General features: G+C 35.9%; 1 protein-coding gene across 1 annotated transcript in view; it reads right to left on the bottom strand.

The window, feature by feature from the left end:
* The window catches only part of LOC132261085 (uncharacterized), a 71,940-nt gene that overhangs the window by 56,900 nt on the left and 945 nt on the right, over window positions 1-14,095 (bottom strand). The window lies entirely within an intron of this gene.

Here is a 14,095-nt window from a genome sequence, read left to right as displayed (position 1 = left end):
CTCGCTTCTTGTTGAAATTTCCAACGTATGAAGTTTCAAAATGAATACTTAATTCGTGAATAGTTTGACAAACCGTGATGCAAAATTCTACACTGAGACAAATACATGGCAATTTTTACAAATTCATATGAGAATATCTTCAGGATTCTCAGCCTAAAAACGTCATTATTGTCATTTTTTCTTGATTTTCATGTGCATTTACCGACTTCTCGTGCCTTCACGTTTCAGACGTCAACGTTTGAAACGCTTCAAGTCTCGCAGAAGATAAATTCTCTACATTGTAGTAAATATTACAAATCATAATATTGCAACACCTTTTTTACGAAAGCAATGTGAAAATCAGGAAAATTTTGGGTTTTATTGCAAATTGTCATACAGTTTTGTCAGTGTAATACTCAATTCTTCTTTTAACACTTTATATTGGCAAATTACTCTTTGACAGCTTTATTCTTATGCAAAACTTCAGTCAATAGTATTGGCTGGATTAAGCTGTCGTCGCTCTGGCAGAATCGCCGCGTCAATTCAGTGCATCAATGGACTGGAAGTTTGAAAGCTCTCCAAGGGGATAATTCCGAGTGTGAAAATGGCGCAGAAAGAGAGCATCACGAGTGTCCCAAGTGAATGGAGAGTTGTGGGTATTCCAGCTCTTGTGCTAGGAAGTGCCTTTTAAAATGCATAGCGACACTGGGCGCGCAGAGGAAAATGGGAACAGAGGGAAGTTGGAGTTGGTGCGCCATTGAGAGTGTCATGTGAATTGCAAATGCGGATGCGGGAGGTCCTCTGAATGCAGGCAAATGATGTGGCAAGAGCGCCACTGTCGCACAGGACAAAGACACGGCGTAAATCCTTCCTTTGATGTCACAACTCTTGCGATGGCAGAAAAGTTCTCCTCGTGCAAAGCTTTGATTTTCACCGCATAGAAATTCATTCACTTTCTGACCAACTAAGACACTTTTTTTCTCTCTCTCTCTCATCCCTTTTTTTCCTCACCCCCCACAAATGTGGTTGAAGGTTTGGGGAGGAAAAATAACGACTAACGGCCGTAGAGAAACATTTTCATTTCCCACCTTTGCCATTGTATTTTCCATCACTTCTAGACCTTGGCAAAAATGCTGTGAGGTAAAAACCTTGACAGACTTGATATTACAATAACCACTCTTCACTCTCTCTCTATATATAACATTAAATTTCCCCAAACAAGTTCGCTGGACTTTCAGTCACGAAAGGTTTAAAATTGTTATGAGGCGGTTGAAAGGCTGGGCGGAAGGCCCACAATTTTATTTATGATGGGTCAGTTGGCAAGTGGAATAACAATATATTTTTGCTGGGAAAAGCGCGCTGGGAAACATTTTTAAACGCTTTTCACCATCAGTGCAGATTAGAGAATTTGAGACGCTTTGATTGTATAGTTTAATTCCATTCCAAATAAACATGATTGATGCAAATTATTCCAAATTGAATTGCACTCCAATCAATGCTAAAGCGATGCTTTGCAATGACTATGATTGATATGCAATTATCGCATATAATTGATTACAATTCCTCCCAATTGATGTACGAAGAAAATGGTCACAAGATATTTGAAATCATCAGTATTATATATATCGACGGGTTCCTAGAAAACTATCAAATGTTGACTTTCAATGATATTTGATGGAATTGAAGGAAAAATATTAAAGAAAATTCATACAAAAGGATATTTTTCTGTGCTTTTTAAAAATTGTTTTCCGCCCTTAAATCCATTTAAATTCATAAATCTGAAAATTTAAGAAAATCTGAAAGAAAAAACTTGAAAAGATGCTTTTTATGAACTGTTTAGAAAAAAAGTACAAAGAAAACTTTCAAAAACCGACTTTTTATAATAATTATCGTGACTTTGTCTAACGAATTGTTCAAGATTTAGTTATTAGTTCAACATTTTTCTATAACTAACCAATGAAATCAACTGGAAGTTACAGAAAATAATTCGAAGACTTTAAACGAGAAAATATGGCATATTCTTAATTTTTCAATACAGAACTTTCAAAAAATGAATTTAAATTATTTAAAATTGATTTCATATAATTTGTCTGAATAAAAAGTACTGAAAACCTATTTAAAATCGACTTTTAAACACTAATATTATCCGTTTATCCATAAATTTTGCTATATTTCAGTTAAAATTCCAATAAATACCAATGAATTTTACCAAAATATTCACAAAATAATTATTATAAGGCAATAATTAATATTTTTCAAACAATTAGCGGGTGTTTGAGTTAAAATTCGGCAAATTTCACAACGAAATTACAGCTAAATTTTGACTTTTCATAGTTTTCTATTCACCCGTCGATTTGCATGACGAAAATTTAACATGATTATTAACAAAATTCCGCACGCAGAGGCACTCAAGAGTTCCAACAGACAGGATAATCTTTGGCGTGCTTCGCAAGGATGATTGACTCACAATGTTACCGGAGTTCCTGGAAAAGTTGTGAGTAAGAATTCCTCTGTGGAATTTTAAGTGCGTGCCAGAAGTTTCTTGGTATTCACGAAGGAGTTTCTTGCATTGTTGTCAATCTTACGTTGGAGGAATTTTTTATTTTGCAATGACAGAAATTCCTCCACTCTCGGGAGGAAGTCCTGAGAATAGTGTGTGTGTCACACTTTTATGAGATATTAAATTGTGTAAGAAAAAGCTCATGTTATGTGCAAAAGATCAGAGATACGGATAATTCAGAAGGAATCATTTTCCATAGAAGTCTTCGCGCGCGCATTTCATGTCGGAATATGAGGAGTTTTACTGCGTGAAATTAATATTTCAATTGGGCCATAAAGGAATTCCCTTTTTTCCGTGTGTTTGTGTGTGAATTTCAACCTCCACGATTGCTGCTCACCCAGCGTTAATATTGCAAATCATAGTGAGAGGGAAATGATTTTTCCCTTCACTGGGGAATTTTCTTCAATTTTCTGTAATTTTATAGTCGATTTTTCTCCTCCACTGTTCTGACGGATATCCAAGGGCTGTATTTTGTTGCCAAGTAAAAAAAATATAAACGTGTGTAAACACACGTGAGAAGGAATGAAGTTATATTGGTTGGAAAATCGCTTGGGACATTTTATTGTCCCTACTTGAAAAATCAATCCGCAAAATGGTGTATTTATTCAATTCTCTTGCCTGTTATTACCCAAATGTTTTACATATTTCTCGCATGACGATCGCCTTTAGTGCTCCTTCAGGCTTTATCCTGACACGTACACTCTTGCTATCTCCATGTATTTATATTTATACGCAATAAACCAGTGAGAACAACTTCTTCGGAAACTTTCAGCATAACATATCACACAGTAATTAAAGCCAAATTAAGAATCTCCTCGAGTTTCACAACTCAATTCGCAGTTTTAACTATAAAAATAGGACCAAAAACAATGCTCAAAAGTATTCCATAAAGTATTTAATGAAATTTGTCCCTCTTCAAAGCTTTTCCGCCCAAATTCTGCAGTAGTTTTACTCAGAATCCATATCGACGGGTGCCTTGAAAACTAGTAAAAGCCAAAATCGCCAATATTCAGTGGATCGATTTCAAGTTTGAGATTTGAAATCGCTTTGTAATTTCCCTAATTCTTCCTGTAACTCAATTTTATCTTCCATTAAATTAATAATAACGATTAATTAATATAATTTTCTAGACCTCCCAGTCGATTTCATTGCTTATTTATGGAAATATTAAATGAATTTTGGAGAGTTGATGGAAAAATTCACGATATTAAGTATAAAAAGTCGATTTTAGTTCGTAAAAAGCAACTTTTCACATTTTTCCTGTATATTTTCTTAATATTTTATAAGATCTATAAAAGCAAAGATGAAATTTTTGCTGAGAATTAGGATTATGTGACTCGCTTTTTAACATTGTAATTCACAATTCGACTGATTTTTCATGTAATTTCATTGATTTTATTCAGAATTTTGAATTATTCACAAAATATTATTTTAATACTTGATATTTTGTGATTTTAAGTGGATTTAATGATTCAAAGCAACTAAATGGGCCCAAGAAAAATATGAATTCGAATGAATTTCTGAATTAATTGCAAATAAACGTAATTAAAAATCAAGTTGATTTAATATTTCTTCTCTAATTTTATCAAATATCGAATTACATGCTAAAAAGTCGTGTTTTCTGATTTCTGATCTGATTTCTTTCGTTCCTTGCTAATGTACTTCAGCCTAAAATTCACAGACGTTGCGGACGACTTCAAGATCACGCCAAAATACATAAGACGTCAACTCTCAAAAGGTGACTTTTGATAGTTTTCGATGCACCCGTCGATGTGCAAGATAATCCAATGGAAACAAGAGACGGAAAAGTGCGCTATGATACTATTTTTTTTTTAACCTAAACCTTTGGCATCCAGAACACATGAATTACAGTCACACAGACGCTATGAATTACCAATGCTACCTGTTGCTGCAGAGCGCAAAAGCATCCGAAATCCAGCGAAAGGTGCGCCAATTTCCCTCTGCACAGCACTGCATATCAATATTAAATGCATATTCAAGGAATTGTGCGAGAATTTCACATTCGATTCGGAGCTCCAGCAAAACTTCCGAGTGCAATTGAAACTGAAAATTTGCATTTCTGTGCATGAATTGAAATTACAGAATTTATGGATGGTTTGCAAAACAGCTTGAGATGATCAAAATTTTATATGCTGAAGCAAAATGATTTTCTTCGGCAATAAAAACTAATTGAAAGTCTACAAATTACGCAATTATTGTTCGCAAGAATACTGTGTTCAGTATATTTCCATCTTAATTGTGGTTAAATAACAAGCGGATTCAGGCTCTGAATTGCATTCTGAGGCATTTTCAGCGGAAAACCCATCAGCCAGAGTGTGAAATAGATCGTTGAACTAGAATAATAAATAAACAGTCAATTGAATGTGCGAAGCTAATGAAAATGGTGAGTGTTTGTTGAAAATCCTCGAGTAAGTCATTGATCAAAGATAACCCGATGAAATAGTCGAGGAGAATATTGTGATGGAAGGAAATATTGAATGTTTATTTTATTAAGCTTGTATTTCATCAAATCACTCTCGAAAAACTCAGACATTTTCTCTTATTTCTCCTCACTGAAAACATATTCTGGCCTTCGTTGAGGGAAAATCACGCATGAATAGTGTTACAAAATGATGGCAATTTTATTGATTTTTCGCGTATTGCATGAATTTTTAAATATTTTCGAGTGCAATAATCTCCACAGATAAATAGACAGCTCAATTCCACCAAATTATTTACACACAAACACAGAGAAACCACGCGAAATTATTGAAAGTTTCAACAATTCTGCCCGATTTTCTCTCTCTCATTCGCTCTCTCTCTCGCGATTATAGCCGCAATATAGATGTTAATTGCAGATGGACTTGGCATTCAATAAATTTCGATAACTGCATTTTGGAGCATTTGAACAATGCGCGGAATTTGCCAAAGGGCGTTATTTATTGGCTGAATTGCAGTAAATCAAAAGTACAGCGCAATTTTGATCTTCAGCATTTCTGGCATTGCTACAGTTTGTCTCAATTGCATCGCAGCGAACTAAATTTGTTAAATATCTCATAACGAGAATCCTTCGTCGTCATTCCAAGCGTAATTAAGCACCAAATATTTCAAAATAGAATTGTGCGGAACTTCCGGGGTCTCATTGTGCTGAAAATACCTCAAATTACTCAAGTCCAAAATGCACTCCGCCGTGGAATGTGGCACTTTCCAGCAAGGGGGAGATAATCCGGCCGGTCTGTGGTGTACACAATGTTTGTGAAGAATCACAGACACTTTCAGAATTTTGACAGTGCTTTAAATATGAGTTTTTCCTATTTTCTGAACATTATAGATTTTTCTAACCGTCTAAAGTGCCATAACCTCAAATGTAAAAGTTTTCGACCCAAAAAACGCAAATTTTACTTGCATAGCCTTGAAAATATACTGAGAAACAGTATTTAAGAAATATTAAAAGTTTCCAGTGGGTATTTTTATATGATTTATAATATTCAATCGGTATTTTGGATGCATTTTTCAACATAACCTATAAATTATCCAGAGATATCTTGAAGAATCCTTAAAAGAAACTTATTCGGAATCTTTTAAATGCAAATCTGGGGAGTATTAATCCGTTATAAATCAATCAAACAGCTCCTTAAATAGGCAATTTTGTATTCTGCAATAATATTTTGAGGTTATGATCAATCTTAGCGCTATTAACACAGTTTTCATCGGATTTCATTAATATAGCGCGACAGGGAATGTAAATTGTGCCAATTTAGACACAAGAATGAATGATTTTCGAGGTTATTTTGTGGCAAAGTTTATCTTAAATTCACAACATAACCTAGAAAAATGTAAAAAACACTTCTTTTTCTCCACTTATTGCCTTTTCTGAACGCATCATGTTGAAAATATTCAAGCACATTTAATTCCAATTACTTCTACAGAACTGTACACCATTTCTAACCATAATATCCCCCCCTTGCTGTCAAGTGGGGAATGCTTAACGCGAGATTAATTAGTCATTTCAGTAGCAATTTGGGGTGACTGACAACAGGAACCACATCCTTATGTGACCACATTCATTCTCATATGCCAAATGTACAAGGTAACATCTTGGAATACACTCAACAATGCCATCTGCTCTTCCCTTCTAAATCTACAGCATATCTTTAAAAGAACATGAAGAGATTGTGGAAATTCTCCGTGACCTCAATGCCACACTTTTTCACAGATGCACCGGAAAATCCCCATGCAAGTGGCTTCCTCGAGCAATCTTTGCTCTTGCCTCGAGGACTATTGATTTTCCTCACCCAAGAGAATGAGAATAAAATGCTCCTGACGAGCAGTGCAGAAAAAAAAATTCACCCAGTGAAAATATTGCTCGTAAGCATATTTTGCACAATATGCAAATAACTTTTCCACCGGTTGAGACAAAACAGCATTGTAACGCCACACAAGAGAGGCAATTTGAGCTGAACTCCCGCCCGAAATACAACCAGTTGAAACTTGCAAAGAGACTAATGAAAATATCTCTCATGGCAACTCCAAGGGGAGTTAATAATCCTCGTGAATATTGTTTGGGGTTCATAATTTCAGATGAAAATATATGTGTGCACATTTGGCGGAGTGAATCAAAATTGCGCTTCATATTTGACTATATAGTGCAGATATATTGTGGCAAATATTAGGCGAAGACTTACATTTATTAAACGTCTGTCTGACATCATTGAAAAGCATGTACAAAATCATTGGATACTTTAAGATTGAAAGAATTTCAACATTTCACTCCAAACTCATCACAATTTGAACTAAAATTGCATTCAAATAATCTCAAACATAATTCCGTACAAATTTGTCAATTGTCACAAATATGTAACGTGCACAAGTTTCCAATTATCCAAGGGGGAGATAATATGCCTTGAATTTGTACATAATTTCTTGACATTTCCACAATTCCTCTTCAGAATCTTTAATACTTCAGACACTTTTGGACGTATTTAAAGTATTGAGATTGATTTTAATGTTCTTAGATTCGTTCATGAAAAATTTATGTCTTGATTTTCTGATTTTGTCTTCGGTGAATGCTAAAAAAAACTTCTGAGGAAATTGTGAGGTTATGAATCTGACCTAAAAAAAAATCCTTCCAGACTCATTTTAATTAATAATAACGTTAAATTTTCCAGTTTAAAGCTTACATCACGCGAAATAATGAAGCAAAAAAACATTCTTCTAGACTGAAATAACATTTTTGAGGTTATGATTGACTTTAATGCTCTTTTCTAAAATTTTTTGAACACAAACGTTCAATTCTGTCAAGAAAAAAAGAAATATTCCTAGCTTAAGTACAAATTTGATGATTTTAAGGGTTTTAAATCAGTCACATAACCTAGAAAAAGTACTAAAATTGATTTTTCTAAGCAAAAAACTAAGAAAATGTCTCAATTTGTGAAAAAATCAGCTTTTGTTGTGCAAATATTCGAAATATTTTACCACTTTCGAGATTTGCAAAACATTGAACTAGTTAAACATGAATGAGATAACTCAAAAGTTGTGCATTAAATCGCGCAAATTTTAAGAGAAAAAGCTCTGATTTTAAAAGCCACAAGATGTAATTTTTCTTTTCCATCATAATTTATTGCTTTGATTATTACCTCTCACTTGAAAGTCCCTTTCAGCGTGGCCGTGTCCAATAAATAAGAGCTCTAAATATTTTACGAGCACATCTACAGTATGTGAAAAGATTCCTTGCGCACGAAGTCATGTGCAAGTCGTTCGGCAAGTCCGCACAAGCGTGACGTTTGGGGGTTGAATGAAGAGGATAAATAGAATCCGATTTACGATATTCATGCCATATATAGCCCTATGAATGACACATAAAACCCATCTCTATGCCTCATTACATGAGACACACAGCGAGGAAGGATGTGTGATGGATCTATATGGCGTATAAGTCGTAAAATATGACCCACCCTCGCATGTGATTCTGATACAATTCCTGGCGTTGCGTTAGACGTGAATTTCCCCGAGCCAGTGGCAATTTGACTCCCTCGCCAATAAATCACAACGTGAGCTTTGTGCCATTTTTGTGTCTCCCTGCGAAAAACTTTCCATGTTTATATAAGAGAGATTTTTCATCAAACATAGTTTCATATTCTCCCTTATTGTCGTGCATTCGACAGATGTTCACTTCACAGCGAGCGCAAAAATGATACACATTTGATTCAAAGACAAATATATAGAGCACTCGACAACTTGCCATCGTTGGTGTAATGAATGCAAGTGATGAGAATAAAGTTTTCTCTCAAGAAACTTTCATAATAATCCTCCCACTTGTTTGAATTCGCCAATCTTTTGCTGCGCTTTAGGAAAATTCCTTGAACATTTTAATTCCCCTTCGACAGACACTTGTTGATGTGTTTTGTCATGCTCTGACCGTTTCCACTTTGAAAGTGTGGGAAATTGTTGAGAAAGAAGAAAAAAAATAGTGGAAAGAGTTTTTTCTTCACTCGCTCAATAATCTCAAGATAATTTCGACCATAAATTTTCTTCTCAATTGTGCATATACAAGAGCGTAATGTGTCGAAAACTACCATTGAATGTTGTTAGAAATTGAGCTTTGTTTCGAAATTGCGTGGTGTGCGCCGCAAAGTCTCCATTTGCGGCACGCAAAGTAATCAACAAAAGAAAAATCGCTAGACGATTTTTGAGGGATCCTAAAGGTAAAAAATCAAATGATATAAATAAGATTAAAAAAATGATTTTTTCTGAAATTGTATAAAAAGTTAAATATTGGATTTTTTCTCCGCATATCACCACCAGAGGGCAGCAAATTTGGCGTGAGGGACGCTAATAATTGCATAATTTTCTTTTTTCACAGAATCTTTTCTTTTTCTTTCTTTTTTTGTCATGAGAAAAGAAAATTTGAGCGCAAAAATTTAGCTTTGTGCGTAGAAAAAGCCCGTTTAAATTGTAGGTCGATCAGCTGATGTAATTTGAAAAACATGTAGAAGTTCCGGTTGTATTTTCCAAAGGCACATTTTATGACTTTTTCTGTTTTTTAGGTTTGTCATACAACAATTTTAGCTCATGGCTTAATTTGGGGTGTTTAAACGCCTCTTTTTTAGAGGCTTTTAATATTAAATGATTAAAAAAAAACCAAAAAACAATCAAATATTTGAATATTTTTGGCAAAATCAAAAAATAATTGAAATTTTCATGGAAAATCAAGAAATTATGGAATAATTACAAAGGTAATGATATAAAATTGCGAGTGATTTTCCCCTAAGTAAAATAAAATTTTTTCAAAGTTCTGAAATATCTAATTTTGCAAAATTTCTCCAAGATTTCAACCGCGTCCATTCACATCTCTCCGACGCAGACAACAAGAGCGAAGGTGTGCGGATAATTAATTGAAAGAGGAATTCAATAATCTGAAAATAAAAATAAACCATCGCACGAATGAGCATCGAAAAGACAGCGCAGAAGTTGCATAAACAAATTGAATGTGTGTAAAAATAAACACACACAGAGTGTAGAGAATCTAGAAAGTGTGTGGAATTGTTTGGAGTTCACAATAAATCAACAGCCTCGCTCGTTGATTGATGCCATCGATTTTGGGGTTGAAAATTGGCCGCGATCAAATTGCGAATGCCAGGGAGGAAATCGGCTGAGCCTCAGATTGAGGATAGATAAATCAATGATTGCCACGGGGTGGAAAACCCGAGAGATTTTCCGCCTTTTATCTCCACACCAGGCGGCATCGCGTGCTTGATGTCGCCGATGGCGCAATTTCCTTCGTCTCCCAATGCCTCACCTCAACACTTCGCACTCTGGCATCATTTCCTGGGACAGAGCTGTCTCGCCAGCAGCGTGACGTCACACTGCCGAAATTCCATCTGTTAAATATAGTTCACTGCAGTGTGAATGCGTAGAGCAAAGGTCACTCGCTGGAGATTTCCTCCAAACGCCGAAGCGAGCCAAATTATTGGGAAAAAATAATTCACTCTCTCTCTCAATATGTACATATATAATAGAGCATTCGCGCAGCATAAAACATGGCGAGATGTGAGCTATTAAGAGAGGACCGTCTGCCAATTGTTTATCTGTATGATTACAAATGATCGTGATAAAAAGTTATTATTCATAAAATTTGCCTCAAAATCTCATAATCTTTCCCCATTTATTCGCCCCAGCGTGTATTGTTTTGAGTGAGTGGTTTTTACACCAAATATCGTGTATAAAGAGAGGCTTTTTGGAAATAAACAATACTTTGTTCCTTTATGGCTCTTTCAAAAATACGCACAGCTTTTATGTCAACAATTTTCAGAGCGACGAGGAGCTATTTCACTTTCAATTAATCTGCGGGAACTGCGGTAAAATTAATCAAGGGGATAAACGATTCCTTTTATATGAATTACACACACACACTCACTCAGAATGAATCGTTCACTTTTATGCTTTATTAACAATTTAATCCCATAATTTGACTCATAATAAAATTTTCAAGATTATTTCGAAGCATCGTGAAGAAAAATAAGGAACTTTGACCGAAAGTTGGCGTGAAAAATAAAATAATTTAGAAATCCAAGTGTTATAATTAAATATAATCTCATCAAGTAAAACCCAAGGGGAGAATAATATGCCTTAATTCTGTACCCCACTTTCTAAAACTTCTAACACTAGAAATTTTTAGACAGTTTGCACATTTATTCTGAATTTTCCGTCCTATATTTCTGTGCAAATCCACTTAAAACCGATCTCTTTGGATATAAATTACGACCAAACCTAAAAGAAACATCGCTAAAAGATTAATTAAAGCCCATTAACACAAAATGTCGGATTGAGAGTCAAAATCAAGTCCAAATTAAGTCAAAATCGCCAAGAAGGATTTCTAAACAAACATTTTTCACGTTTAAATCACTATTTTTGAGGTTATGTTTGATTATTGCTCAATTTTCAGCATTTCTTGGCATCAAAAGTTCAAAATAGCAATGTTTATTGCATACAAATGCTTAATTCTGTCAATTTTTGAAGAATTGATGAGCTAGAATGCGAATTTTTCATTAAATCTGTCCTTGATTCGCCACATAACCCAGAAAATGAGTATTCTACGTAAAAAATCGAGGAAATTGTCAGCAAAAGAAGCATTCAGGAAGTTTTTCAACACTTTCACTTCCACTGAATTGTACACCACTTCTGACTGTATTATCTTCCCCTTGATAAAGTCTTACGTTGCAAGTAATTCTGAAAGTTTGTATATATATTCTGCGGTCTTGTTTATTTGTCTTGACTTCACAATTTTCCTTTTGAATACGCCGAATTTATAATCTTGAAGATCTCAAAAATAATAAAATATATTTCAGGCTGAGCAATTTTCCGTGCTCGTGTGGATGCTTTTCATCCCTGATCAGATGGAAAAGTTAATTTGTCATGATATAGAGAGAGTGAGAGAGTGAGAAAAGTTGAGTGTTTGGTAATGTTTGGGGGATTTTTCTTCATCTTCCCCAAAAGTAAAACACACCCACACAAGAGAGAATCCCTCCCTTGAGAACTACCATAATTGGTGAGGTTGTTTTTGGTGAGGGTGAAACTTTCTCATGGCAATGGAATCAATTATTATTGACTTTATTGTACGACTAACCGCACTCTGCTCAAACACAACCCCGGCCATGAGTCTGTCGGAGACAGTGCGAGAGCAACTTTGCACATACCATTAAGGCCTGTGCCGAAAGCCCGAAACACGCAATCGCAAATATTGTATGGACGATTCTTGTGACCCGCATACAAAAGTTTGCTATGCATCAGCTGTTGACTTTGTCATGGTTTCATCCGAGAGAGCGGAGAAAAAGGTTCTTCGGCCAGCAATTATTGTATTTCTGACGAATGTTGAGAAAAGTTTTTTTTTTCTTTTTGGGCTCATCCATCAAATTTGCCAAAGGAATTTTCATTGAATTTCCCAACGACGAACAAGGAGAAAAGGCCACCATTGCCATTCACACAAGCAAAACGGGAAATCAAGAGTCAAATAATGCAAAATTATTACCGCTTGTCATAACAAATCGACAAAATTGTGATGAGACTCCAAAATTTACGGCATGTTCAGCATTAACAACGACTTTTTGTGGGGGGGGGGAAGCATTAATATTTTCTTTTTGATGTTGCGAATGAATGATTTATGTGACTCACACACCAAATAGAGCGCCGAAAAAATATTCTTTGCCCAGGGAAATTATCCAGTACAGAAATTGAATAAAATCCACCCCCACGAGTGACCCTTGCTCGTGGACACTCGTTAAAACTAACGCTGCAAAATTGCCATTTTGTGTAACTAAACACTTCAAGTTAGCATTTAAATTGCAACACACACACAATAAATTCCAGTGGAGGAGAGAGAAAGGGATTCTCAAATTAATTCCCACCACATAATCCCGCACCCTCGAATGTCACACAATTTAAATCCTCACCAGACGCAATTTCATCACTCTGTGTGTGTGTTTTCCACCCGAAAATACGCGCACGATGCGCGTGAGTCAAGGAAAAATTCATGCTCGCGGCATGGAAAGAATAACAACGGATTTGCCCATCAAAGACTTGGAGATTTTGGAGGAAGAAAAAATAGACTTTAGTACTAAGCAATGTTCAGGAAGAGATAAAACGCCGAGTGTTGGTATAAAATCGATGATCCTGTATTGAATTTCAAAGGCTCAAATTCCTCCCCTTTCATCTGCTCGTGTGTTGATATATTTGGCAAAGAAAATTCATTTAACCCAGAGACTAAAATAACGTCACCATATTTCACCACTGTCGACGAAAACCAACCCATATGATCCACAAAGACTCTCTTCACGCTCACAGTGTTGCCAGGACAATATTGGCGCACAAATTGGTGTTTTATTTCTTCTTATTTAACACTCAGTACAGAATAAATTCAAACACCTCCATTTTAGCGTGCTAAAACCACCTGAAAAACTTGCCAGTGAGCTTTGAAAGGAAGAGAAATGCTCGACAAACTAGCGTGCAAATCCAATGACTTATTAAATCTGTTGCTGTGGCAATTATTTCAGCATTCTGTCGAGACGGGAAAGTTGGCAAAAAGGAGCCCCCAAAGAGGCTTTTGGGGCGGAAATTTCGCTCTCTCTCATCTCATGATCACTGCAGAGAAATTTCTCTCATCCTCCACAGCATAAACAAGGAAAGTGGAGAGAGATATATATATGGGAATATGTGCCTATATATGGTGGAATAACATACACAATACACATATTTCCTCTTTTTCATTTTTGGCGCAAGTCCCTCTCATCAGCCCACCAGCATTCACCATGTCTCTTCCTGTATACACGACATTGGATACACAAAACCTGAACGGGGAGAACGCACAGAAAACATCGGGAGAGTCTCATTGTCCCACTCTGGCGCACGTTTTCGCCAACATCCTCCCAGGACTGACGGCATCGGTGTGCGCCTCGTGTGAGTGAGAGGCGAAGAGCATCATCGCCGGATGTATGAAAATACCAGGAGGACTCAATATTCACCAGGAGCACGAGCGCACGCTGAAGGGTGGCGAACGAAGGG

This window comes from Phlebotomus argentipes, unplaced genomic scaffold (genome assembly GCF_947086385.1).
Source record: "Phlebotomus argentipes unplaced genomic scaffold, Phlebotomus argentipes genome assembly scaffold_18, whole genome shotgun sequence".
NCBI lineage: Eukaryota > Metazoa > Arthropoda > Insecta > Diptera > Psychodidae > Phlebotomus > Phlebotomus argentipes.
Note: the sequence above shows the minus strand (reverse complement) of the source record. Positions and strands in the feature narration are given on the sequence as shown.